At 43.7% G+C, this 27,798-nt stretch overlaps 1 protein-coding gene and 2 long non-coding RNA genes across 5 annotated transcripts in view; all 3 read left to right on the top strand.

Annotated features, from left to right (window-relative positions):
• LOC143735533 (uncharacterized) overlaps nt 1–27,798 on the top strand; it is a 198,144-nt gene that overhangs the window by 151,179 nt on the left and 19,167 nt on the right. The window lies entirely within an intron of this gene.
• LOC143736180 (uncharacterized) lies at nt 20,683–21,368 on the top strand. Of its 2 annotated transcripts, none has more exons than XR_013203376.1 (3): nt 20,683–21,094; nt 21,173–21,234; nt 21,306–21,368. It is a non-coding gene; the product is annotated as an uncharacterized LOC143736180 (long non-coding RNA). The 2 variants fall into 2 exon arrangements; XR_013203377.1 differs by having other exon boundaries at nt 20,683–20,892; nt 20,960–21,094; nt 21,173–21,333.
• On the top strand, nt 21,482–22,170 carry LOC143736183 (uncharacterized). Of its 2 annotated transcripts, none has more exons than XR_013203381.1 (2): nt 21,482–21,702; nt 21,860–22,170. It is a non-coding gene; the product is annotated as an uncharacterized LOC143736183 (long non-coding RNA). The 2 variants fall into 2 exon arrangements; XR_013203382.1 differs by having other exon boundaries at nt 21,482–21,790.

Here is a 27,798-nt window from a genome sequence, read left to right as displayed (position 1 = left end):
AATCACATGGCACCACTGTCCATGACTTCATCATGTTCAGACAGAGAGCTTTTATTTGAGAGTGGCATTTATTAAAAAAATTATTTTTCAAATGTGTTGTTTAGGTGCTCACCTATATTTATCAGCACTTCATATACAAAGATGAAACAACAACTGTAAAAACAGAAGAAAAAATAAAGTGTCTGGAAGTTTAACACAAGCAGTCGATCGTCACGCTAGCAACAGCAAGTGATTGTATTGTAACAGGGGGGTGATTGTATTCGTCTGAAAGAAGAATCTCATACACCTAGGATGGCTTTTCATATTTCACTATCCCTTTAAGATTAGGTAATTAACTATTATTTAAATCGCTCTCTAAAACTCACTATCAGTGTAATTTACATACAACTCAATAATGCTGATTCACATTGATAGCCTGCAGTGCAGCGTCAAACACAATTGTTGTAATGGTACTTAAAGAAAAGTGATGCTAACTCTATAGCTAAAGAAATACTGAATGCACCTTCAATCTATTAATAACATTTTTTTTAAATAAGTAAAAAAAAAAACAACAGGCCAAATGCAAATATGAGCACGGAAACAACAGCCCATGTGTTTGTCTGAAGACGGTTTCATTCATAAATCATTAAACATACTTGTTCATAATGATGCCTTATATTATAAATATATAGACTAGTGTATTATATAATATATAACAAATTAATGTGGAATTAGGGAGAAATACTACTCTTTTAAACAGAAAGTATTGTAAACTTTTCCATTTCCACACAGATGTGTGTCCTAGATGCCTTCAGATGTACAGTAAGTGACATCAACATTAACTAGGTGAAATAATCAGACATGCGCAGGAGTTATATTTATTAATCTCAAATTTACTTCAATACAGTCAAGACTCCTGAGTCAGAAGTTGACTTTTGTCATCTGAGAATATGAAGTAGACTTTAAACATACTCCAGTTACAGTTCTTGCAAATAAAACATTATCTTGAATATGTTTACTAATATGTGTTTCAAGCAAAGAAAAAAAAGAAACTTAAAACACAGCTTATTTGAATTTTCCTTTAAAAAAAAAAGTGTATAAGCAGCTTAAACAACAGAAAGACAAAAAAGGCAAATAAACTGCTGCTCCCTGCCAAGGAACACAACTCTGAGAACTCTTTATATTTAGTAAAAGTGAATTTACTTTTTGCCTTTGCCAAAGTTTAGTTTTCCTTAAAATGACAATCATCCTTTCGTTCCCTCTTCTGTGTTTCTGAGGAAAACTCAGGAAATGAACTGCAGATGCTGATAGGCCTCACCCACTGTTTCCATCTACTCTCATCCACCGTTTGTTGTGTTGACCGTCATTATTTGCATTGTGACTGTGTCAGTCGGTCATTCCTATCAGATCTGAAAAACAATTGGATACAGTGTGAATGGAACCAGAATAATTCGCTTTAGCTCGGTTGCTTTTCCACTGCAGTTAGAACCGCTTCAAAGTGGGTGGGATTATGACTGATCGTTATAGTTTATCCGCTCCTCGGCAACTAACAAGAGGAACGTCTGCGCTTCTCGTCCACTGACCACGATTCAGCCAGTTTTTTTTATTCAAGCAAGTCAAGCAAGTAGTTTTAAAACAGGTGCTACAGCGGTGGCTGTTACTGGCTATTTAAATTTAGTGGGTTTGATGTCTCACAAATATAATGACGCTGGTAGTGACGATTCTGTCTGTCTGACCAATCAGTGATCTACAGTGTCTTCACGTCACATTTTAGTATCGGTACGCTACGCTTTGGGCGCTTTTCCACTGCATGGTACGGTACGGTCCGGTTCGTTACCGCTCGCTTTGGCGCTTTTCCACTGCATGGTACGGTACGGCTCGGCTCGGTACGGCTTACTTGTTGCGCTTTTCCACTGCATGGTACGGTACGGTACGGCTCTCTTCGGCTCGCTTTAAATGGTACCACCTCTGTTGAGGTTCCAAACGTACCGTACCGATACTAAAATGTGACTTGGAAGCACTGTAGATCACTGTTTGGTCAGACAGACAGAATCGTCACTACTAGCGTCATTGTATTTGCGCGACATCAAACCCGCTAGATTTAAATAGCCAGTAACAGCCACCGCTGTAGCACCTGTTTTAAAACTACTTGCTTGACTTGCTTGAAGAAAAAAAACTTCCAAAAAAGAAATGGCTGAATCGTCGTCAGTGGAGGAGAAGTGCAGACGTTCCTCTTGTTGGTTGCCGAGGAGCGGATAAACTATAAAGATCAGTCATAATCCCACGCACTTTGAAGTGGTACTAACTGCAGTGGAAAAGCAACCGAGCTAATGCGAAAGGAGCTGTATTCGGTATTCAAGGGCATGCAAACATAGGTTGTGTTTATGATCATATGTAGTGGGCCAGGGCTGATTTTTTGTCCCAGCCCTGAGCATGAAGCGTAAAAAATATTAATGATCACACAGGTAAGACCATACAGGTAAGTCGAGTCCCTATGCTGACTGAATGTGTGAGTGTGCTTTTGTGTTCGTCTTAATGAGGGAGGTGAGAAACAGGTGCTGGTGATCAGCAAACACAAACATACAGGGGAAACATTTTGTTTTGTACTATGAAATTGATTAAAGTTACCCTATATTCCAAAATAACTTCCTATCCCTCTTGCTGCGACATCTCTTCTCTGATGATGCATTTACTGACGCGAGGGCGGGCCAAACTGTCAATCAAATGAGATCACAATAATAGCAAACCACAACCATGCAATCAATTCCTGAGGGTCAAAATCAAGTTCCGCCCTACTTTTTTTTTCTCTCATTTCTCATTCGAGAAGCTTCACTCAATTATATGTCGTATATTTCAGTTTTATATGTCAGTAAGTAGTAAATACCATATGGCAACTGTCAAAATGATTGATTGACAGGTGGGCGTGGCTTTCCTTTGATATTCCCCCGCCCCTTCCGGTTCCCCCCCTTCCTGACCCGCCCCTTGTCCCGCCCCTTCCGGTTCCTCCCCTTCCTGTTACCTTTGACCTAATTCCGCCCCTTCCTGTTACCTTCGACCTAGTTCCGCCCCTTCCGGTTCCGCCCCTTCCTGTTACCTTTGACCTAGTTCCGCCCCATCCGGTTACAGCTTCTGTCAAAATGATGGATGATGACCTTTGATCTAGTTCCGCCCCTTGCGGTTACAGCTTCTGTCAAAATGATGGATGTGTGACAGTTAGTTTGATCATTTGAAGTTCATTTGATTAAGAAAAGGGAGGTATTGGCCTTTGATGTTAACATAAGCTTTGAAGTTACAGTTACAAAGTGATGTGACAGTTAGTTTGAGATGTATTGGCTTTGATGGTGACAGTTAGTTTGATTGTTGGTTGAAAGTTGGTGTTTTGGTCACCGTCCCTGCATTCCTGAGCAGCAGCATGTATAAATGGGTCAGCCGTGAAAGTGATAAGAAAAAATGGTGAAAGTTTATCTGTTCTGTAAAAGAATATAAAATAAAACCTCACACAAAAAAGTTTGAATAAAATGTAGAACTATTCACTGAACCAAGCATTTCAGTTTAAATAAAATGGTGAAAGTTTATCTGTTCTTTAAAAGAATATAAAATAAAACCTCACACAAAAAGTTTAAATAAAATGAAGTCACAAAAATATTGCAAACAATCCAATGTATGAATGATATCACACTGCCTCAAAAAACATAGCGAGCGCGCGTCTATGTATGTGTGTGTGTGTGTGTGTGTGTGTGTGTGTGTGTGTGTGTGTGTGTGTGTGTGTGTCTATGTATGTGTGTGTGTGTGTGTGTGTCAAAGCAGGAATTCACCTCCCTCCGCATTGCTGAGGACCTTGGAAGTTTATCTCACACAGAAGTTGAAAAAGCATTATGTTCATTTAAATGAAATGATTATAAAATTTACATTTAGTCATTCACAAATACAGTATTTGACACTGACTCAAGTTGAAAAACCATGCTGTTCAATTAAAAGTATATAAACTAAACTAAAATAAAATCATCTTACTGTTTCACCATGGTTGAAAAAAACCCACGAGTGTTTCCCCTGAAGTCTTTTCTCTCTGTCACACCAGCGTGTGGCTGGCCTGGTATCTGTTTTTGTGACACGTTCCTGAGCCCATTGAAAAGCATTTGTGTTCCTTTAAAAGTGTATAAATTAAAATATATCATATATAAAATAAATAGTTTACTAATTTAACTAAAGTTGAAAAGCATGTTGTTCATTTAAAATCTTACTAAATTACTGAAGTTGAAAAGCATTCTGTTCATTTAAAATAAATATTTTACAAATTTACTGTACCAATTATGTTAGATTTAGATAAAATCATCCGACATTTTCACCAGGGTTGAAGAAAAAAAATCACACAGGTAGTGCATGCCAGCATGGACAGTGAGCGTGACAAATAAGTGATATCATCGCTGTTTTCGTACCACTGGTAATAAATTACTTTTAATTCATAAGACTTATTTTCAGGAGTGACAGTTGTCAGTGAAATATGGCGCTCGTGTAATCAAAAGGTCTGCCTACCCCTGGGAATGTGAATTGGCCTCGAACCTAAACAGTTCATAGAGTACTGAAAAAAAATAGTGGACACACAGCTCCGCCGTTTTCCCATAGTTTTCCACAGGCTCTTACTGTAAAAGGCTATAAAATAGCCAAGACACATGGACGTGTGCCATACCCCATGTCTGGACCAAAAACTTTTGCACCCTCTCTTCTATGACCACGTCATCAAAAATGCAAAACAGTAAGTATTTTCTCTATAATGAATTTATGCTACGGTGCTGTTTATATGTATTATGCAATGATGTTTAATTTGAAAAATTGTTTATACATGAGGAAAAGACGGTATAATTCATTAGTGTTTTAAATAGCCCAGGCTACGTATTTGTTTTATCCACATTATGTATTTTATCTGCTGTAACTGGTGATACAGATATTAAAATGTATCTACTATATTAATTTATCAAAGTGTGGGTTTAAAAATATGGAGCATTGTATTATGATATCGATGTGATACAGATATTAACATGTATCTACTATAGTAGTTTATCAAGTATGATTTTTTTTAAATATGGAGCATTGTATTATGATATTGATGTGATACAGATATTAACATGTATCTACTATATTAATTTACCATAAAGTATGATTTTAAAAATGTACAACATTGTTTATGTTCATTATGCTATGTTTTTTTTTAAACCATATCACAATAGTATCAGTTTAACATGACTGTTTTACAGCAATGTTTATTTTGCATTATGCTATGTTGTATTTTTTATCTGATGTAACTAAAATCTGCAGCATCGTTTATTTAAGCTGCGGGGTTTCCATAAAGGACCTTAAAATAAATGTTTTGGATTTATTCAGTTTTAAATCTTATTTAGAGATTATTTTAGTCATGCTTATATGTGCATAGGCCTATTTTATTCCTCTTCAGTTACTTACTTTTTAAATTTTGGTGGGTTACTTTTTGAATTCCTCTTTTACTCTGTCTTTGATTTTAACTTTTAGCAATTTGCATGATAAATTGTTTAACATGTAAGCTATATGAATGACACTGTCACAATGTGATAAGCAAAACATATAAAAGTCAAGTCAAAGCTATTTATATAGGCTAGCACTTTTCATTGCCATTTAAAATAACATGGTCTTTCCTTCTCTCTCTAGAGACAGCAAACACTGAAGGACAATCAGGCAACAAGTAACATGTTAGTATGGTTTATATTTTATTTTTAATGAGAAAACATTACAGAGTGCAACAGGCGGTTTCTGGAAGTAAAAACATTTACTTTCTCCATACGTAAATTAATTTTAAAGACAAACCTACTGTGAGCTAAGAGGTTGTTAATACATGGTATTTGATTCTGATAAAGCCTTCAGCTTATTTTTTTGTAAATAATCGTGTTTCACAGTTGAACTCCTGGTGAAAACTACATTACCCATGAGCCATGATGCTGTAGTGAAAATTATGTCAAACATAGTTTGACAAAAAGCAACACACTCCAAAATAGCTCTGCCCACTCACATGAAGCACTGCGAATGACATAATCTCCCTACCCTCTCAAAATACTGAAATGTTTGTATAAGCTATATATGCATATTTTGCATATTTATATATAAATATATATATATTTAAATCGCTATGGGAAATAAGAATGAAAAGGGGGGGGGGGGGCACTGTTGCACTCTATGTATAATGACAGATGAACTGACAGATATTTTATGTAAACAGGCAAAATCTCTGCATCTGATGATGGCCATGTGTTTTCGCCGATCATAACTGGTTTAACTCTTGGCTCCTTTGAGATCAATATGACTTCTGCCAAACCAAATGCGCCGGCATATTGTAAGTGTAATACACGAGAAACTATTAATACACGAGAAACTATTAAAACAGTTTTCACCTATGTAATGTATAAAATTATTCTTAATTAATCAGTCGTAGTTAACTATTTGGGACCAATTTTAAGGAAGGTTACATTCTGGTCTAACAGTGTCATGTACAAATTTGCAATACAGAATTGTTTTGTGTTTTTGGTACTATTGCATCGAGTTTTGTAGAATTTATTTTATGTGGTGTAATGCTCCTGGATTATTCAGACTGAGAATTGTAACTATTACTATAGCCTTCATCAGCCATTTGTTTTACTGCAGACTTATCAAACTTATTTATTTACTGCAGATTTGATCAAAGCCAAATACTGCCCAAACGGGGATACTGGGAAAGAAGAGAAACGGGATAATACAAGGTTAGATTCAATCTTTATATTCTTTCCCAATTTGCCTTCATTTTCCTTTTTCCTGTTATTGTTTTAATTTATATATTCTCAGATCATCAAAGGTTTCTGAAAGCAAACCACAGTCAGTTGGTTGAAAAAGTGAAGAACATTGATCCAATAATTGACAATCTTGATTCCTCAATGAATCAGTTACAAATGTGCGAGCGAATCCAACACACCAGATGAAGATGTGGGAACCGCTGGACTGTGTGAATTGTGAAAGCATTGCCAACGACCTTTTCAACGCTTTGGTCAAGCATGAAGAATCTCTCATGAAGAAACTGCAATAACAAGTGTTGTAGCCTATTGCTTGGCATTATGTAATTAAAAAGTTTTTTAAAAAATAAAATGTTTTTAATAATTGATTGGTGATGGAGTTTTAATTTTTGTATTTAGAACCAAGTATATTGTACAAGTAAGAAGAAACCAAACATGCCATATAATGATATATTGCACATAATAAACAATGGCAAAGTTTGTATTCCTTAAAAAACAGGCAATGTTTGAGAACCCTAATATTGGTGTAATCTCTGCGAGGTCTCAACCACAAATGCAAAACTTTGTGGTGGGTGATACGGGCATAGCTTTACTAAAGGAAAATATTATGGAAGTAATTTTCAAACTATATTTTTATTTATTTATATTATGGTTTTCATGTTGATTTAAAGTTTTTGTTATTAACTAATACCTTTTTTATTTTACATCCAGCACAAAATTTTGTTCAAAAATCGTTCTCTGACCCCAAATAATCAGATAATGGTGTGTTCACAATCTACAATTAGATATTATCCTGCTTAGTATGTGTGTAAATAGTTGTGCTTAAATGTTTGGATGTATTTTTACACGCCAACATATTTTGTCACACCGTAGTGATGCAAAGTTCCACACTCTTGTAAAGACTAACTTTAAAACATAATCTTTATACATGAATTCAAAAGACCAAATCACTAAGAAAACAGGGGGTGAAAAGCACAGTTTATAATAAATACACAAAGTATTAACGCAAAAAGTAAGTGCATGCTGTTTCACACTTAAACTATTACAACAGAATCACATCTGACTATGCAGATAAAATTGCGCAAAAGTAAATTCTAGTGATCAACTTGCTAAAGAGTAAATACAACATGAGCCATTTAAAGCAAATACGAAAAGCCACTTTGACATTTTATATAGTCAATTAGGCCGTTTACATCTTGCTTCTCTTTGTTTTTGTACATATTAATACATGAGATATTTCTTTTAGAACATCTTTCAGCTATGTCTACGAAACATCGACATGAAAGATGAGTATTGCTGTTTTTCTGTTACCTATAAAACTATTATACTTCAAACTCGTCTAGCTATTGCCCATTTCACAGCACAGTCATAGATACACAGTTATTTTATGTATGTGGCTAAACAACGGTTAAGCTAATGAATTACCGGCTATATTTTTACGTGTAAGGTGGGATGATTCATTTTTTAATCCGTCTACACCGATACTTTGACACAAGAGTTTTAGGTCTGATCCAGAAAACAGACGCTAAGCAGTAAGTTATGAAAACAGGTGATAAGCAGTTTTGGCCTCATCATCAAAATGTTTTAACATAGCGCAAGTTTCAATTGTTTGATAAATTATCTAACGATTATACCTAACTATCAACAGTTATATGTGAAACTTGGATTCTTGTTTATATTGTACATTGTTATTGAACCGCATGTTTAACAGTGCTAGTGTTCTTAAATTGTTTACCACGGTTTCATTTTTAAAAACACTATCGCAACACTTATCGTATTGCCGGGTGTGATTGTAATGTTTTGTATGGTGTCTTCTTTACACTTTCACCCCATGGATATCTGTTTCCTACAGTTAGCTGTAGTGAACTCTAGGTCTTCTCTTTGTTCATATACGACAGTGTGCACATAAATTGACTTGATTTTATAAAATTATGGTTTAAACCACATTATTTTATTATACCATTGTTAAATAGCGCTTAAATGTATATTTTATATTTTAACCCTTTATGCAAATATAGAATAGGCCTACCGCACAAGGATCTCTGAAATATTTTTTTTTCGTGTAAAACATCTATGTAGATCTATCTATGTTTTTAAAAATACAAAGAAATCTTTCTACCAGCGAACCTCAAAATCTGGGCATACAACAAAACACAGTGCATCCGTGTACGATGATTGATCAGAAAATTACTTTTGTCGCTTTATTTGAAGAAACACTTTAATCAGCTGGTGCTTGATAACTATTAAAATTATTAATGTGCAAGAATCAAGACTTATAATACCATTTTATTATAAAACTGTGAAACTCCAAAGCTCCGACACAGTCGCAAAGAATGAGTTAAGTGGTACAATCTTTTATTTCAACAGTATTTTTCTTTACAAAATTATGATAGACCGGCATTACATATACATAAAGTAGACAATAACTCCATTTATTTATGATACAACCAGAATAGAAAGTCTCTGCACGCTACCATGTCTTTGTCTAGGGTATAGTTGACGAGGCCTTCAACTATTTCGTCAACATCTGTTTTAGCATTTTTTGACAACAGTGACACACAGAGATCTGTTACAAACGTACATATACGAGTAGTTCGTCGACTTCGAATTCCTCACGAGATTCAAGCATCACATCCAGAACTTTTCTGAGGATTACGCCGATCGGTTCTTTGCCGTTTAAAAACATGGGCGTAACATCTGTCCAGGATCCAACCAAGCCTCTTATGACATCCATTTCTTTTTTGAGATTTTTCACACGTTTGGTATCCCTCGCACAATCGTTATTCTCATCAAACGCAGCCTCGATGATCCTGTGCATCAAGCTAACCATCGGGCCTCTAAAATGATCTTTAAACATAGAGTCTACCGTATCTCTTAAACGACAGCCATTGCCCGTGGCGCACTCACACGCCGGATGATACTTGTGTCCCGCATCGCCAGAACTCGACGGGGAGTTGCTCTCCAAACAGGAACTTCTGATCAATTCCTTCGACTTTTGATCAATGAGATGTTGCCGTAGCACAGCAGTCCGCGACTATTAGAGCTAGAGCCAGGGGTGTTTGCTTTCAGAAACCTTTCATGATCTGAGAATATAAAAATTAAAACAATAACAGGAAAAAGGAAAATGAAGGCAAAATGGGAAAGAATATAAAGATTGAATCTAACCTTGTATTATCCTGTTTCTCTTCTTTCCCAGTATCCCCGTTTGGGCAGTATTTGGCTAACTGGCTCTCAGTAACTGAAGAGGAATAAAATAGGCCTATGCACATATAAGCATGTCTGACTAAAATAATCTCTAAATAAGATTTAAAACTGAATAAATCCAAAACATTTATTTTAAGGTCCTTTATGGAAACCCCACAGCTTAAATAAACGATACTGCAGATTTTAGTTACATCAGATAAAAAATACAACATAGCATAATGCAAAATAAACGTTGCTGTAAAACAGTCATGTTAAACTGATACTTTTGTGATATGGTTTAAAAAAAACATAGCATAATGAACATAAACAATGTTGTACATTTTTAAAATCATACTTTATGATAAATTAATATAGTAGATACATGTTAATATCTGTATCACATCAATATCATAATACAATGCTCCATATTTAAAAAAAAATCATACTTGATAAACTACTATAGTAGATACATGTTAATATCTGTATCACATCCATATCATAATACAATGCTCCATATTTTTAAACCCATACTTTGATAAATGAATATAGTAGATACATTTTAATATCTGTATCACCAGTTACAGCAGATAAAAATACTAATAGCATAATGTGGATAAAACAAATACGTAGCCTGGGCTATTTAAAACACTAATGAATTATACCGTCTTTTCCTCATGTATAAACAATTTTTCAAATTAAACATCATTGCATAATACAGATAAACAGCACCGTAGCATAAATTCATTATAGAGAAAATACTTACTGTTTTGCATTTTTGATGAGGTGGTCATAGAAGAGAGGGTGCAAAAGTTTTTGGTCCAGACATGGGGTATGGCACACGTCCATGTGTCTTGGCTATTTTATAGCCTTTTACAGTAAGAGCCTGTGGAAAACTATGGGAAAACGGCGGAGCTGTGTGTCCACTATATTTTTCAGTACTCTATGAACTGTTTAGGTTCGAGGCCAATTCACATTCCCAGGGGTAGGCAGACCTTTTGATTACACGAGCGCCATATTTCACTGATAACTGTCACTCCTGAAAATAAGTCTTATGAATTAAAAGTAATTTATTACCAGTGGTACGAAAACAGCGATGATATCACTTATTTGTCACGCTCACTGTCCATGCTGGCATGCACTACCTGTGTGATTTTTTTTTTTCAACCCTGGTGAAAATGTAAGATGATTTTATCTAAATCTTACATAATTGGTACAGTAAATTTGTAAAATATTTATTTTAAATGAACAGAATGCTTTTCAACTTCAGTAATTTAGTAAGATTTTAAATGAACAACATGCTTTTCAACTTTAGTTAAATTAGTAAACTATTTATTTTATATATGATATATTTTAATTTATACACTTTTAAAGGAACACAAATGCTTTTCAATGGGCTCAGGAACGTGTCACAAAAACAGATACCAGGCCAGCCACACGCTGGTGTGACAGAGAGAAAAGACTTCAGGGGAAACACTCGTGGGTTTTTTTCAACCATGGTGAAACAGTAAGATGATTTTATTTTTGTTTAATTTATATACTTTTAATTGAACAGCATGGTTTTTCAACTTGAGTCAGTGTCAAATACTGTATTTGTGAATGACTAAATGTAAATTTTATAATCATTTCATTTAAATGAACATAATGCTTTTTCAACTTCTGTGTGAGATAAACTTCCAAGGTCCTCAGCAATGCGGAGGGAGGTGAATTCCTGCTTTGACACACACACACACACACACACACATACATAGACGCGTGCTCGCTATGTTTTTTGAGGCAGTGTGATATCATTCATACATTGGATTGTTTGCAATATTTTTGAGACTTCATTTTATTTAAAGGGGTCATGAACTGGCTTTTTTAAAAAAATTGTATTGTTGTCTGAGGTCAACTTATGACGTTCGCTTGGTTTTTACATTCAAAAACATCAAAATGAATAAGTAATAGGCTATTTTCTACCCTAGTTTTGAGCCTAGCTCAAAAACGCTCGGTTTTTATGGGCGTCTCGCATTAAAGACTTGGAAGTAAACGCCCACTGCTGTGAGTGGATAACAGTTCCCTTTCAGTCGAGAACGTCAGACGTAGTCGACGGTCGACTGAATTGGGATCTCGCTAGAGAGCCTGTCTTCTTCGAGTACTATTGAACGAGCCAATGTAATTGGCGTGCGTGATTCGCATCACACACTCCGCCCCCGCGGCGCGGGTATAAATACGGAAGTGGATGCACGCACTAGTTGCCTTTCGCTTCGGAGCCGATAGTTTGATGTCTCTGAGAGTGCTGTTGTCTACAACGAGCGAGTGTGTCGGTGTTCTTCAGGAAGACTCTCCCAGTGCTGGTGTTCTACAGCGCGAGTGCAGCGGTGATCGCGAGCTTTGAGCTCTCAACTGCTGTTTTAACAGCAACAAATTTCTAAATGTTTGTGTGTGTTGATGGCTGGTTAGAGGGCGGAAAAGTGAGTGCTTCACTGTTTCAGTTCTCTGTTCAGTGTTGCCGCGGTCATTCCCCTGTGTGCTCCGGCACTGGTGACGGTCCTATTTTCTGAAAGAGCAACACGGGTGCGTTTGCGTCTTTTTCAAGATGTCATTCCACCCGTGCGTTTCTGGGTGCGGTCGTTCCCTGTCTCTCTCTGATGGTCACAACTGTTGTGTCACGTGTTTGGCTTACAGCACGCTGAGACAGCTTTTGTGGACAGCTCATGTTTTCACTGTGGGAACATGACTGTCGCAGTGTTGAGGGCGAGACTCGCCTTCGTTCGCGGAGAGCGAGTCCCCATTACCATGCCCCACCCTCGGGTGCTGTGTGGGATGGGTGACCGGAGGATAGTGTTGGATGTCCCGCCCGGTAACCATTCCCTGTGGGCTCCTCACTCCTCCCTTCCACTGCAACCACTGGAGCCTCCTGTGTTGTCTGCTGGTCCATCTGTAATGGGTGGGCCAGCGGTTTCACTCGGGGCTCCCCTGGAGGACAGGACGCCGATTGCAGCATCGGAGGGTGAGCTGACTTCTAGAGATGATGACTCGGCTGCATTGTCTCCCTCTGGGAGTTCAATGTTGCCCGAGCCGGATCCAGAATTATCAGCTATGCTGAAACGGGCCGCCGAGGCTGCCGGGCTCGAGTGGAACCTCCACCGTGTCCCGTTCAGTCTCGGTTGGAATCTGGAGTTTGGTATCTTGGGGCGGGCCGCGCTGGTTCTCAGCTCGCCGCCCCAGTGCCTTTCTTTCCCGAAATGCATGGAGAGCTTATCAGGTGGTGAACAGCATCTTTCTCTGCCAGAAACTGCCTGAATAGCTTTTCCCCTTGATAGCATTACCCTTGATGGAGGAACGGTGAAGGGTTGCGAGGTGTCCCTCCATTGGAGCGGTCTGTCGACACAGGTGCACCTGTGTCCGGCGGCCGCTGCCTTTTGGGGGGATCCTCGTCTCCCCCCTAAGGCCTGTGAGTTTCGTCTGTTCCGACGGGCAGAGCTTACAAAGCCTGTGGGCAAGCCCCTTCCTCTTGCGTGCCATGGCGTTGCTGCAGGCTAGGGCACCCATGGCATGCACGAGGGTAATCCAGACCGTGCGCTCATAGGTGAGCACCGCACTGCATCCGACCTCACCCTCCGGGGTACGGGTGTCGTAGCGTGCGTGATCGGTCTGGCGATGTCCACCTTGGTGGTCCAGTAGCGCCTTCGTTGGCTCAGCCTGGTTGGTATGGCGGATGCGGACAAGGTTCGGTTCCTGGTCTCCCCAATTTCCCAGGTTGGGCTGGTTGGCGACGCGGTGGAGAACTGCATCAAACAGTTCTCTGCCGCTCATGCGCAGACGGAGGTCATCCGGCACATCCTGCCCCGGTGGCCAGCTGCTGCCTCCACCCGCCGCCGGTGGCAGCTCCTCCGCCTGCTCGTCGCCGTGGGCGTTCCCCGGCCGCCGCTCCTGCTGGCCCCCCGCAGCAGCCTCCACCCAGGCCTCAGCATGGAGCCGGCCGCAGTAGAGACGCCCAGCCCGCTCCAGGCGCTGCCAAGCCAGGTGGCAAGCGACAGCGAAAGCATTCCGGAGCGGGCCGCCCAGGAATGGATGAGATGCTCTTGGAGTGGCACGATCACTCCCTCCCCCCGGGTGAGGGCCGGGTGGAGCCTTTGTTTGTGTGTGTGTCTGTTCCGCCGCTGGCTCCCTAAAAAAAAAAGAAAAAAAAAAAAGCGGAGCAAGCGGTACCCACACTTCAGAGAGAGAGCAATTTCATCTGTTCCTGGGTCCCAAGAGGGCCAGTCTGGCGGGTGTGACCCTGTATAACCTTACACCCCTCAGCTCCCCCTTGGTCGCCAGCAGGCAGCTTGGTGCGTTCGAGGACCCGGTCATCCGCCTTCTCACGCGCCCCCTGCCGCTTGTGGAGACAGGTAAGTGTTGCACAGCACACTAACACCACTCTCTCTACTTTGCTGCCCCACCTCAGGCTCGGCTACCCCGCTCAAGTCAGTGATAGTCATCACATTAGGTGTTGAGCAGACGTGCTCCTGAAAATTCAGTGATATTCATCACACCGAGTGTTGAGCAGTGCTCCTGACTTGTGCGTGCTTATCTTATCCTGCTGGCGTTAACTCGTTCTTCGTGCTACTAGGTGGTGGGTCGTGACCATCTTGGCCCAAGATTGGTCTGCAGCTTTGACCTGAAAGACATGTGCTTCAGATCTCTACCTCCCGCACCGCAGGCCATCCGGTGTGTTGCGTCTAAGGGTGGAGTATCAGTACAGTGTCCTTCCCCTCGAGTGCTCCAGAGCCCGTTGGGTCTTCAGGTCAACTGGAAGAGAGTAATCTCGCCCACGGGCTGAGTATCTCTTTTTTAGTTTTGGAGAGGTACTCGGTCCAACATGTCTCTCCAATGAGAATGTGTTCAGCTGGTGTTGAAGTGAGAAAGGGTCCCACTGAAAGAACTTTCAGAGGCTCCTGGGGTATATGGTAGTCGCAGCCTTTGGCTTCCTCCATATGTGACCGCTTCAGCGCTAGCTTCACGATCGAGTCCCGAGGTGACCGTGGCAGAGCAGCTCACCCTGTGTGACTATAGTTCATCCCGGTCTGCTGCCAAACCCTCTTCAACAGAGGGGCCATGTACAAAGGGCGTGTTTTAACGGGGGCCTGGGCGACCCCCGACTACACGGGCATTCGTGCCTCGAGTTGTTAGACATTGCGACCGTTGCGCAAGCTTCCCCTGCATGTCACAAACTCACCCGTCACCTCCTCCTTGGAGTCAGACGCTTCTGAGGGCGCCTTGTTCCACTCCTCCCGCTTACTCAATCGTGCCGCCATCGAGCCTCATGACAGTTATAGCCAGGGCAAGTGGAGACTCCATCCCCTGGGTCCGGCTGGGTCATGACCATTCCGGGGCCGCTCAGTTGCCCCCCCGGTTTTATTTTTCCGCCAGTGTTTGGGTAAACCGAGCGGACTACCCTTGGACAAACACTGGGTCTCAGCTGCCCCAGGGGCCCGCAGAAGTGCGTTTAACCCCAGTGAGCCTTCTAAAAGTGACTGCGACTCATGGTCGCCTTGCGCCTGCTCAAGTCAGTGAAATCATCACTCTTCATGTTGAGCAGAATTGCTCCTGAAACTCAGTGAAGTTCATCGCACTCAGGTGTTGAGCAGCAATGCTCCTGTAGCTCTGTGAGTTCATCACAGGTAGCTCAGTGAATTCGTCACACGCAGTGCTGAGCAGAAATGCTCCTGGTGCTCAGTGAAGTTCTTCGCACTCAAGTGTTGAGCAGAAATGCTCCTGCAGCTCAGTGAGTTTATCACACTCAGGTGTTGAGCAGTAATGGTCCTGAAGCTCAGTGAACTTGTCACACTCAAGTGCTGAGCAGAAATGCTCCTGTCGCTCAGTGAAGTTCTTCGCACTCAAGTGTTGAGCAGAAATGCTCCTGAAGCTCGGTGAGTTTATCACACTCAGGTGTTGAGCAGGAATGCTCCTGAAGCTCAGTGAACTTGTCACACCCAAGTGCTGAGCAGAAAATGCTCCTGAAGCCCAGTGATCTTCACATGTTTTGTTGAGCAATGCTCCTGTCTTTTGCGCCCGTCGCTTGCACCTTTGTGCCAAGTCCGGAGAGGAACAGGTCTTCATAGTTGCCCCTTATTGGCCCAACTAGACCTGGTTCCCTTCAACAGCCTTCCTGACTTCCCCTGAAAACTCTTTCGGGGACGGGGCACGATGGCACACGCGTTCTTCCCCCGGAGATTCCGGGCGGTCTTACATCTGAACGCGGAGGTTCAGGTGGCTATCACATGAACATGTGATAGTTACCATCACTTCTGCGAGCACCCCCTAGAATTGGGTAGCGTGCTTACGCCTTTAGAAGTGGAACCTAGTCGTTGAGTGCGTCTTCTCTCCAGAGGAGATCCTGAAAGCTTTCGATCACTTCAGCGCTCTCTTTCCTGCAAAATGGGTTGCAGTAGGCTGTTTTCCTTCACCCTCAAAATGATGTTGCCTCGGTGTTTAAACGACGCTCATCGTGTTGCAGAAGTATGCAGAAGCACGTTCTGATCGTCAGGTTCCTGAGGAGCAAGGTCTTGTAAATCCTTGTGTCCCTCTTTATCCTCTTGGGCCTTGTCCCTGGTGCGACTGCACTGCAGAGACCGCCCCTGAGCCACTGCAGGCAGTGAGTTAAAAATTCTGTTATATCAGTTCTCCTGCTCGCGTGGTCTCTACTAGAGGGTAGGGACTTGCTCGCTTTCGGTCAACGTATTGTGCCTGGAGTCTGGGCCGGCTAACTCTCACAAGCTGAGACCCCGGCTCGGATTGTGCCCAAGGTTCCTACCTCTCCCGTAATAGGAGCAGGTGGTGAGCCTGCAAGCGCTGCCCTGGAGGAGGCAGATCCAGCCGTGGCTTCTCTGTCCGTTCGCTTGGACGTGTACAGCATGCAAGTCATAGACCTCAGACCAGCTCTTCAAATATCTGTTGGAATTCAGCAGAGAGGGAAGGCTGTTTCCATGCAAAGTTGCACTTAGTGCTTGCCTTCATTTCGGCAAAGATCCGAGATGCAACATGTCCACTTAGGTGTTGAGCTCCTCTATGATGAGTGTAAAGTGCTCCGCCTGGAAGTTGACGATATGCTTTGCTAAAACAGATTCTAGAGTTGGGGGCTGGACGACACCTAGTTGAACCGCTGCCTCACGTGGGCTCCCTTCTCATGAAGCCAGTTTCACCGTGAGCCCGGTTCAAGGGTCGGCTTGCTGCGCCATTCCCCTCCTATGGACTGGATACGTGCGCCTTTCTACTCCAGTTGAGTTCCCTTAAAATTGAACCCTGTTGAGTTCCTCCGCACCCCTCCGACGTCGGACGTGCGGAACGTCTGGTGTTAGGCCTACCACTCGTAAGCAGTGTGGAACCTGTGTTAGGCTGTGTCCATATGTTGCGGTCCCTTCGGTGACCCTATATGTGTATTCTTCCACGATACGGCTCCCTGCGGTGAGCCCGTGTCTTCCCTCGGCAGAGTCTCTCTGCCGTCACTGTCCGGTGTGTCTCCCCCCATCTTAGGCTGGAGCCACCCCAGTGACATTCCATATGTTAGACTGCCCGGTTTCCGCCCAGTTCATATGTGTATTCTCCACATTACCTCCCTCTGGGTTGGATGTGGCTTCCGCAGCGTCCCTTCCTTCCAACGTACGGTGAACGCTTTCCCAGTGGTCCTGTAGGAACAGCAGTGACTTCCCTGGCCTAAGCCCTGTCCTTCCCCGCCTTAAGTTTGCGGGGGCATCAGGAGGCTTTGGTTTAGGCACTGGAAGGTGGCAGCGTTAGTGGCGTGTTCAATTGGTGATCCCAATTCAGTCGACCGTCGACTACGTCTGACGTTCTCGACTGAAAGGGAACGTCCTGGTTGCGTATGCAACCCACCGTTCCCTGAAGGAGGGAACGGAGGACGTAGTCCCCTTGCCACTACCGCTGGACCACCGCTGACCCCGGGTTACTCTCGGCTCCTCGGCGAAAAGCAACTAGTGCGTGCATCCACTTCCGTATTTATACCCGCGCCGCGGGGGCGGAGTGTGTGATGCGAATCACGCACGCCAATTACATTGGCTCGTTCAATAGTACTCGAAGAAGACAGGCTCTCTAGCGAGATCCCAATTCAGTCGACCGTCGACTACGTCCTCCGTTCCCTCCTTCAGGGAACGGTGGGTTGCATACGCAACCAGGACGTTTTGCATAATAATGAGTTTCAACTCACTCGTCAGTGCACGTGGGGGAAATTGTTTTGAAAACTTCCAATGTTGTAAAATGGCAACCGGAATGATTCGCACATACATGTTCGACCCAGAGTCCGATCCCGAATCGCAGGACAATGAACCAACAACACCTCAAATACAACGGATACTTCAGCCTGTGACAGCGTGGTAAGTTATTGTTAATTGTTTATGCTACTTCTAATGTAGGCTATCTTTAATGTTTTATAGAAATTTTACTCACATAAGTGTGTTGCACCATTCCTGTTGGATCCAATATAGAAGGCACAGCACCGTTTTTCAATCTTAATCGGTGTGCAAATCCTGTCTCGACCTGTGTCTTGTTTACAAAACAGTCCTCGGAGAAATGAAGCGAACAAACGGACAATGTTTAACCCACATCAGCTGGAACCTCATTAAAAATAAATTTTAACCATGCATTCCTATTGGAATCCAGAGGAAGCTTATGCAGCGACTGTCTTCTTCCACAACCAGGCACTGCACAATATTTAGTAAACGGCATGTTTACTGCTCGGTAGCTCGATCCGGTTTGTCATCACGAGGTAGGTCTATGTTATTTAGCTATGCCTGTAATGCGCGAATCGGTGGGCGGGGCTAAACCGGCCGTGTTGAAGTAGGCGTTGATCTTCTTCTGCGGGGGTGGTGTTTTGACGTCATAGTTCCCCAGTTTGAAAAAAGAGTCGTTTGCTGAGCCTGGTGTCAATAAAAGCATTTATTGGACTAACAAGGACGTTTTCAGTTCTGAAACTTACAGGATATTCTTATAATATGGTGACCTCTTAGATGTCAAAACCTCAAGGAAAATTTGATTTCTCAGTTCATCACCCCTTTAAACTTTTTGTGTGAGGTTTTATTTTATATTTTTTTAAAGAACAGATAAACTTTCACCATTTTATTTAAACTGAAATGCTTGGTTCAGTGAATAGTTCTACATTTTATTCAAACTTTTTTGTGTGAGGTTTTATTTTACATTCTTTTACAGAACAGATAAACGTTCACCATTTTATGAAATGCTTGGTTCAGTGAATAGTTCTACATTTTATTCAAACTTTTTGTGTGAGGTTTTATTTTATATTCTGTTACAGAACAGATAAACTTTCACCATTTTTTCTTATCACTTTCACGGCTGACCCATTTATACATGCTGCTGCTCAGGAATGCAGGGACGGTGACCAAAACACCAACTTTCAACCAACAATCAAACTAACTGTCACCATCAAAGCCAATACATCTCAAACTAACTGTCACATCACTTTGTAACTGTAACATCAAAGCTTATGTTAACATCAAAGGCCAATACCTCCCTTTTCTTAATCAAATGAACTTCAAACGATCAAACTAACTGTCACACATCCATCATTTTGACAGAAGCTGTAACCGCAAGGGGCGGAACTAGATCAAAGGTCATCATCCATCATTTTGACAGAAGCTGTAACCGGAAGGGGCGGAACTAGGTCAAAGGTAACAGGAAGGGGCGGAACTAGGTCAAAGGTAACAGGAAGGGGAGGAACCGGAAGGGGCGGGGCAAGGGGCTGGACAGGAAGGGGAGGGACCGGAAGGGGCGGGGGAAGATCAAAGGAAAGCCACGCCCACCTGTCAATCAATCATTTTGACAGTTGTAAATATGGTATTTACTACTTCAGTATCTTCCATTCCATACCGACTTTAATTAAAATCCTTAAAGTATGCTTGCACTTCCATTTACTATATTTGAGTGATCTTTGTACGTTTGCTAATCAATGTTTAGATTTTAACAAAAGCCTAAATTTAGTTTGTAGGGTCAGAATTTGGTGTAAAACACATGAAAGCATGGATCTATCCTGCCTTCTATCATTGCTTCAGGCTGCTGCTGGTGTAATGGTGTGAGGGATATAATCTTGGCACACTTTGGGCCCCTTAGTACTAATTGAGTATCTTTTGGAGTTTATAACCTGAGTATTGTTGCTGACCATGTTCATCCTTTTATGACAACAGTGTATCATCTTCTGATGGCTACTTCCAGCAGGATAATGTCACAAAGCTCAAATCATCTCAAACTTTCTTGAACATGACAATGAGTTCACTAAACTCAAATGGTATCTACAGTCACCAGAAACCAATGGAGCAGCTTTGGGATGTGCTGGTGAGGGAGATTTACATCATGAATGTGTAGCCGATAAATCTAGAGCAAGTGTGCGATTCTATCACGTCAATATGGACCAAAATCTCCGAGGAATGTTTCAAGTGTTTTTTTTTTTTGTTTTTTTTTTTTTTTAAGTCCTGGAAACATAATAGTGGATTTTTTTTCTTTTAATGTTGGAGGAAATGGTAAAAACAAAAACAAAAAAACGTTTGCTGTACTCTCTCTTTTCACCAAGGTAGAAGTTTACATCATCTATGATGATTTCTGCTACTAATATCAGTTTTCAATGTCAGATGAAAGCAACTGGTTTCCTGCGAACAGGGACCATTGTGAAAAATAGACTCCCTGCATTGTGAAAGTCAAAGATGTTAGATAACACCATACTACAAAAACAAGTGTAGTGTAGTGAAGTGCCGCTGTTTGTTGACGTCCTCTCTGTAGAGTGAGACTCCGCCCTAGATGCACGCAGGTGATCGGCATTCAATTCATTGATAATAATTATGGTAATTCCTTCCAAGGGGTATATTAAGGTGGCGGTGTTGTCACCGGAGATTGCGTGAATGTGCGACCGCGTTCTAGCACGTCATTATTGTTGCGACTGTCTGGTGCTCTGGCTGAGGTGAGTGTGGCGGCTGGTTTTTATGCTTGAGCCTAATGAACATTAGATTGAGTGTTACTTTTGTCAGGTTCTGGGCTGTTCGCAGAAAAGCACACGTTGTGCTGAGGGTTGCATGCCTGGCAACACGCGCTGTTTTCCGGATACCACCGTTTCGGTATGAGTTGCATTCAGCATCGGGGGTGTATTGCTGCTTGACTTCCTGGTAGGTCTATCTTTGGCCCTTTTGGCTGTATTTAATTAATGAGCGAATAGTTAATATTATGGGGTCTGTGTATTCCAGCGTATCATTGGGCTTTTTCATCTCTTGTCGACTGGGCGAGTGGCGCGATCTCCGCATGTTTGGTATGTGCGATCAATTGTACAACAGTAAATTAATGCTATGCATATTTTAGCTCATAGTCCGGCTTTTGCAGGTGGATCGATTTGCCGTTTTAAGGGCACTTGAAGACTACACTTGCCCGCTCTAGGACTTGTCGTCGCTGCTGTTCTGTTCCTATTAATGTTTTTGTTATTTTGCTTGCGTGTGTAATTCTGTTTTTTTTTTTTTGTGTAATTTACCTTTTGTGCTTTGTGGGGTTTGTTTGTTGATTTATCAGTTTGCTTGGTAATTGGTGTTTTGTTTTCTTAGTTTTGGGTGTTGTTTTGTGTTTTATTTGTATTATAATTACTGTTTATTTTCTTTGCTCACTGTGAGATTATCCCCGACTGGTCCCAAGGGAAAGAGGGATTGTGAGTGGTAACCGGCCTGGGGAGATTGTTCCTGTTGGCCCGTAGCTATCCATTCACCATCACTGACACTGATGAGTGCAGGTTTGAGTGGATTGCGGAGTGTTTTCTTTTTAGTTACGTATATTATTGTATGTCTCGCATGTTGTGTCCTGTATATGGGTACCCATAGGTGAGGATAATTGTTTGATTTATTTGCTTTGATTTATTTTTTTATAATTCTTTATTTCTTGTGTTTCAGGCACTGTGAGCCCGGAGCAGGAGGGCTAGTTGTCCAATTAAGGTGGCGGGTCCTGATGAGACACAGTGTGTGGTCTGCAATCCAAGGTGATTGGTCTTGGTTGACGTGATTTGAGTGACGTGTAGTGCACGTGTGGGTGCTCTTTTACCATCACTGACACTAGCGACGTCTGGCACTAGCTCGTCCTGCTTCGGGTGACCACGAGTCCTGTGAGCTGTTTATTGTGTGATGTTATAATTGAACCTAACTGACTGGCACGCCAGTATTTTATCTTTGTCTAAATAAAGAATATATTTTTGTATTTTTCCATATCCACGTCTCGGAGTATTTATGTAAGGGAAACACCGAACCTGTGTGTCTTTAATAGGACACTTCCCTGGCTTAGCGACCAGGGTGGCGTAGTCGATTTTTCTTTGTCTCTCTTACTCTCTCTCTATCCTCCCTCTCTTGTACTGCCTGCCACATTTGGCGCAGTCGGCAGGGTTTTCCTTTTTTTTTCTTGTGTAGATCTGAGGCGTGGATATAGGTGTTGTTGTTGTTTTTTTTTTTTCTTAGTCGTTGGGAACAGAACAGCAGCGGGGACAGGGATCACAGGTAACTCTTTGGTTTTTCTTGGCTGGTTTTTGTAGAAATGGAGGACGAGTTGCAAGAATTGAGGGAGCTTGTGGCCCAATTACGAGCTGATAATACAAAGTTGCGGCAAGATCAAGCTCTTGCAGGGCCTTCAGATCTGGGCCATGGTTCCAACGTACCTAGTCCGTCAATCGCTCCTCCTCAGGCTATTGATGCGGGTGCCATTCCTATGGAGAGGTACGTTTTTATACCGAGGGACCGAAGGTGCCCTAAATTTAATGGTAGGTCTGGTATAGGAATTAATGAATGGGCTGAGGAGGCACATGCCTGCATGCGGTCCCGTCATTTGTCCACAGCCGACAAGGCTTTCTTCCTTTTCGACCATTTAGAGGGGGAGGCACGTGATGAGATAAAGTATAGGCCTGTGGGAGAGCGGGAAGATCCCGAAAAGATTATCACTGCTTTGAAAGAAGTATATGGCTGCTCCAAATCATATGTTGCCTTGCAGGAGGCCTTTTTCTCCAGGAGGCAACATGATGGTGAGAATCTGTTGGAGTTTTCACTTGCTTTAATGAGCCTTTTGGAGCAAGTCAAGCGGCAATCGCCTACTGTCATGTCAAATACCGAAACCTTGCTTCGTGATCAATTCGTGGAGCATGTGGCCGATAGTGCTCTTCGCTGCGAGCTTAAACAGTTGGTTCGTCGTCAACCTAGTGCCACTCTGTTGGAGGTTCGCGGGGAAGCTATTAGGTGGTTTTCACCTACACATGGTTTTCAATACGGTGTACAGGGTGTTCGTCCGGGTAGTTGTGACTCTCCTCAGCGGTCTGAGATGGGTGAGTTGAGAGAGATGTTAAAACTGCAGCAACAGCAGTTAACTCAACTCACACAAAATCTAGCTCGGTTACAGGACCCTTTTCAGCGTTCTCGTAGTCAACCTCGTCCTTTTCGCAACAGTTCGGTTATCTGTAGAAGGTGTCAAAAACCGGGGCATTTCGCGAGGGAGTGTGATGGGGAACGTGTTCCATTTCGGGCTCCCGCTGCTAGTAGAGATGACCCGGGGGCCAGTGAGGGGGAGTTACATCATTCAGGCCCGTTATCGGAAAACTAGCCCCCGCTGAGTTGCAGAGCCACAGCTCGGTGGGAGGGAACATCGGCTCAGACGTGTTGCATATTCCTGGCCCCATGTTAAAGTTGATGTCACCTTGCCCTCATATTAATGCTCTTATGGGTGGCATTTCAGTACCATGTTTGATAGATACTGGGTCAATGGTATCTACTCTTACGGAGAGTTGCTTTTTAAAGTATTTTGAGCCATGGGGACAGGAACGTCTTCGGACCTGTCAATGGTTACAACTTAAGGCTGCAAATGGACTTTCCATTCCATATATAGGATATATGGAATTGGATGTTGAGCTTTGCGGGAATTTAGTACAGCAATGTGGGGTGCTAGTAGTCAAAGACCCTCCGGGTGGCATGTGTGCTAAGGTCCCTGGGGTTTTGGGGATGAATGTACTGGGCAGGTGTTACCAGGGGCTCTTGGGACAACATGGCCCCTCCCTCTTTGAATTTCCACCAGTAGCGAGTGCTCCCGGCTCTGTTGTCCGGGCATTGCAACATTGCCACCAAACCAGTGCTTGTCCGGCAGTTTTGGAAACGGGTCAGGTTAAGACCCGCGGCCCTCGGGCATACCGCATACCCGGTGGCACCATTAAGCTCGTAGCCGCAACTTGTTCGGAGCATTATTCTAACGTTACTGCGCTCCTCGAACCTCCAGAATTTGGGCTCCCTATGGGGTTATTGGTCTCTCCTGCTTTGGTTCGAGTGGTTAGGGGCACTGTTTATGTTCCAGTGGTTAATGTAGGGAGTGCTGATGTGTTGCTTTTCCCTCGCCGGTGTGTCCCCAGGTGTCACCCCCCCAGGTGTCACTGAAGTGAAGTCTACTTCCTGTAGGGTGTGGTCCATCGCCCCGCAAGTGAGTATTCCAACGGTCCCCGGCCAAATTGATGCGTTGGACTTGTCCCTCCTGTCCAGCGATGAGCAATGTAAGGTTAGGGCTCTCTTGGTGAAGTATCAGTCGGTGTTTTCTGCTTTTGAAGGGGATTTGGGGTGTACTAATATCATTGCACATGATATTCCACTCATAGATGACACCCCGGTTCGACAACGGTATCGGCGAATCCCCCCATCGGAGTATGAAGTGGTAAGAGCACACATTAATCAGCTGTTGGATGCTCAGGTGGTACGGGAGAGTTGTAGCCCCTATGCCTCTCCAATTGTGCTTGTAAAGAAAAAGGACGGTAGTCTACGCATGTGTGTGGACTACCGTCAATTAAATTCTAAGACGAGGAAGGACGCATTTCCATTGCCTCGGATCGAGGAGTCACTGGACACCCTGACTGGTGCCCGCTGGTTTTCCACTTTGGATTTAACCAGCGGGTACAATCAGGTTCCCATGTCAGAGGGGGATAAGCCAAAGACTGCTTTTTGCACCCCATTCGGGTTATTCGAGTGGAATCGAATGCCGTTTGGGCTCTGCAACGCCCCCAGCACATTCCAGCGACTTATGCAGCGACTATTTGGTGACCAGCAGTGCCAATCATTACTTTTATACTTGGATGACATTGTTGTGTTTTCTTCCTCTGTAGAGCAGCACTTGGAGAGGCTGGAGGTGGTCTTGAGCCGATTGGAGCATGAGTGCCTGAAGGTTAAGATGGAGAAGTGTGCGTTTTTAAAGACCGAGGTGAGGTATTTGGGCCATGTTATATCCGCCCAGGGTGTGGCAACCGACCCTAGTAAAACTGAAGCGGTGGCTCAGTGGCGTCGTCCAACCACGGTCACCGAATTACGCTCATTTCTTGGGTTTGCCAGTTACTACCGGCGCTTTGTTGAGGGGTTTGCTAGGTTGGCAGCCCCCCTGCATAGGCTAGTGGCTGAGTTTTCTCGGGATAAACCGAAGTCTAAGAAACGAAACTGTTTAAGTTTGGAGGGCGCCTGGGATGAGCAGTGCCAGTCAGGTTTTGAGCAATTAAAAGGGAGACTGACCTCAGCCCCAGTGCTTGCATACGCTGATTTTTCCCTGCCCTTCATCCTGGAGGTGGACGCTAGTCATGGAGGGTTGGGAGCTGTTCTCTCACAGGAATACGAGGGTAGGGTACGGCCCATTGCATATGCGAGTCGCAGTCTTAGGCCCACTGAGCGCAATATGGACAATTACAGCTCCATGAAGTTGGAGTTTCTTGCGCTCAAGTGGGCCATGACTGAGAAATTTCGTGAATATCTGTTGGGTAATAAGTGTGTGGTCTTCACGGATAATAATCCTCTCAGTCATCTGACCTCGGCAAAACTCGGGGCGGTGGAGCAGCGCTGGGCTTCCCAGTTGGCGGCTTTTGACTTTGAGATCCGGTATAGATCCGGAAGGAGTAATAAGAATGCTGATGCCCTTTCCAGGCAGAACCCACCCGAGCAAGGGGCCGTAGGTGACTTATTCCCAGGGACGGTGGTACCGGTATCATTGCAGCAAGCTGTGGGGCTGCAGCCAGTTGTTGAGGCAGTACAGGGGGTGATCACCACAATGCCTGGTTACTCACCTGTTGATTTGAGTTTGTTACAGGAAGAAGACCCTGTGATTGCTGAGGTTTTGACTTTTTGGAGACGTAAGGCACGTCCTGGGCCTGAGGAGCGACGACGCATGTCTACTTCCGCCGTGGTACTTCTCCGTCAGTGGGATCGCCTGTTAGAGAGGGAGGGGGTACTCTATCGTAGGGTTAGAGCTCCGAGTGGGGGAGAAGAGATTTGCCAATTATTATTGCCCGCTGTGTTGAGGTCTGATGTCCTCATGCAGTTACATCAACAACACGGACATCAGGGCATCGAGCGCACCACTGAACTGATTAGACAGCGATGTTACTGGCCTGGCTTGTCATCAGATGTGGAGCGGTGGTGCCAAGAATGTGAGAGATGTCAGGTAGCGAAAGATTTGCATCCTTTGGCTCAAAGCTTCAAGGGTCATTTGTTGGCCTCTAGGCCTAATGAAATCTTGGCCATAGACTTTACAGTGTTGGAACCTTCTAGGTCAGGAGTAGAGAATGTGTTGGTAATGACAGACGTGTTTAGCAAATACACCCTTGCTGTGCCGACTAGGGACCAGAGAGTGGAAACGGTGGCCCAGACCCTGGTAACCGAGTGGTTCTATAAGTTTGGGGTGCCCAGTCGCCTCCACTCTGACCAAGGGCGAACTTTTGAATCTCTCTTGCTTCGCCAGCTTTGCAGCCTGTATGATGTGGATAAGTCTCGCACCACACCCTACCACCCAGCTGGTAACGGCCAGTGTGAGCGCTTTAATCGAACCTTGCACAATCTGTTGCGCACACTGCCAGTTTCCAGAAAGAGGGACTGGGTGTCTTGTCTTCCACAACTTCTCTTTTCCTATAATACCACCCCTCATCAAGTCACCGGGGAGTCTCCACATTTTTTAATGTTCGGCCAAGAACCCCGTTTGCCAGTTGATTTCTTGTTGGGTAGGGTGCAGGAACCAGTGGTGGGGAGGGTGCATGAATGGGTCCTCGAACACCAAACCAGGCTGCAAGTGGCCTTTGAAGGAGCACGGGAACGTTTACAGATAGTAGCTGCAAGGCGTAAGGAAAGGTACGACCAGCATGTTAAGAATGAACCTCTGGTTGAGGGTCAATTGGTGTACCTCCGTGACTATGGGGTAAGGGGTCGCCATAAGATTCACGATCTATGGAGTCCAGTTGTCTACTGGGTAGTGAGAGGGCCTCGAGAGGGAGGTGCGGTTTAAACTATAGCACCAGTGGAAGATCTTAATTCAGTAAAAACTGTACACCGCTCATTGCTTAAGAGTCGGATTCAGAGGGAACCCTCGGGTTCTGTCCCCCCCAGTGATTCGGGTGATCCCTTGGTCCCCGTGTCACTGCAGGAAGAGGAAGAAGGGGAAATGGATCTGGTGATGGTGTCTACTGAGAGTCTCTCTGGTGGCCCTGGTTGTGTACGGCTAGCTTCACCTAAGCAAATTGCTCCACCACTGGCAGCAGGGTCTTCAGACCCCGTCCCTATGGGACGAGTGGTTATCCCTGATGAGACTAGTAGTGACGAAACTAATTCGGTGGCGGAATCCATTGGATGGGGTAGGGAGGCTGGGAGGACTGAGGTGGGGCAGCGACGGACTGGAAGAGTGACTGCCGGCCGACATGCAAATCTTCACCATCTCCCTAGGTCTCTGTTGGATGTAGCATCTCCAGTGTCCCATTCTGTAACCGTGGTGTTCAGACCTTGGCTCTGAATAACGTGATTGTTGGATTATTCATCGTCGGGGCGACGATGCAAAGGGGGGGGGGGGGGGGGGG

Source organism: Siphateles boraxobius, unplaced genomic scaffold (assembly GCF_051911475.1).
Source record: "Siphateles boraxobius isolate OS27281-9 unplaced genomic scaffold, OSU_SipBor_1 13, whole genome shotgun sequence".
Classification (NCBI taxonomy): Eukaryota; Metazoa; Chordata; class Actinopteri; order Cypriniformes; family Leuciscidae; genus Siphateles; species Siphateles boraxobius.
The sequence above is the reverse complement of the archived record's forward strand: the minus strand, read 5'-3'. Positions and strand labels throughout refer to the sequence as shown.